This window comes from Clinocottus analis, unplaced genomic scaffold (assembly GCF_023055335.1).
Source record: "Clinocottus analis isolate CAN_PGR_092001 unplaced genomic scaffold, fCliAna1.0.p SCAF_5, whole genome shotgun sequence".
NCBI lineage: Eukaryota > Metazoa > Chordata > Actinopteri > Perciformes > Cottidae > Clinocottus > Clinocottus analis.
The window spans coordinates 22,197,488-22,198,708 of NW_027176207.1; the positions used below are offsets into that span (position 1 = coordinate 22,197,488).

Consider the following 1,221-nt stretch of genomic DNA (forward strand, 5'->3'; position numbering starts at 1 on the left):
AGCGCGAACAACGACAACTTCAACGCAACACAATCCAACACACTCACAGTCTCCTCCGGTGGAACCGCAGCGCCATCTGGTGGCCAACGGGCGTCCACGCAGGACGCAAAGACACAGGACCAAGTGCAGAGCGGCGGCCCACAGACGTGGCAGCAGCATCGTGTGTGACCCGTGTGTGTGTGTGTGTGTGTGTGTGTGTGTGTACATGTGTGTGTGTGTGTGGAGACGTTTCACTGCCTCTATTTTTGTACTGAATTGTACCAGCATATTTAAATCTGTATAAAGTTATGTTTTATGTCTTAAGTTATGTTTAGTTAGTAAAGAAATATCAACGACTGAAGCTGTTGTCCGTCTGCAGTGCTGTTGGGTCAAGATGATGTCATCACAAAGGGACAGACTCACAGTTTTCTCTCAATACGTGACGTGACACCATCAGAGGAAGATGAAACTGGTCAGAAAGCAGTTATTATTTATTAATCTGGTTCATGCAAACACTTTGTAGCTCATGTACGATGCTTTCTGGTCTTTTCGGTGCCGTAATAGCCCTGTCGTAGCTAGCTAGCGCTGCTGCTAGCTCCCCGCTGTAGCTAGCTAGCGCTGCTGCTAGCTCCCCGCTGTAGCTAGCTAGTGCTGCTGCTAGTTCCATGCTGCTACTGCTTGCGTCCCTGCCACCTTCGATGGTTGTCGAGGAGCTAGCAGGGAGCTAGCAGCAGCGCTAGCTGGCGACAGCGTGGAGCTAGCGGGGGACACTCACAGAAGCTAGTAGCGGCTCGTAACCCGACTTTTACGGTGGATTTCTTAACTACTTAACGACTTAAGAATAAGTTATGCTGTGTTTGCAGATATTTATCTTTATCTCAAAAGGAGTTTTCCTCGTTAGCGAGCAGCACGCACACTTCTCATGTCCCTCTGTGTTCTTTATGGTTTTACACGACGGGTTTTAAGGAACATTTTATTTTCCGGAGTGACACAAAGAGATTAAACCTTCTGACTCTACAGGGTTACACCAAAAGAAACAGTTTGAACCTCTCATCCTCACATTATTGATCATAAAATGTGCCCAATTTAGCAAATATTTAATCAGATGATGCCTCAGGTGCATATTTGAAGGTAATGATCCGTCCACACGGTGGCGCTGTCTGCCCTCAATGTGACTTCCTCATCTCACTGGAACCTCGTCCTGGAGCTTCAATGTGTGACCTGAGTATTTATCATGGATGC

At 47.3% G+C, this 1,221-nt stretch overlaps 1 protein-coding gene across 1 annotated transcript in view; it reads left to right on the forward strand.

Annotated features, from left to right (window-relative positions):
• Window positions 1–325, forward strand: part of crlf1a (cytokine receptor-like factor 1a) — a 16,059-nt gene extending 15,734 nt beyond the window's left edge. Inside the window, exon 9 of the mRNA XM_068600920.1 lies at window positions 1–325. This exon is cut by the window's left edge and continues 263 nt beyond it. The gene's annotated coding sequence lies outside the window, so the exon portion shown is untranslated.
• Window positions 326–1,221: the final 896 nt, after the last annotated feature.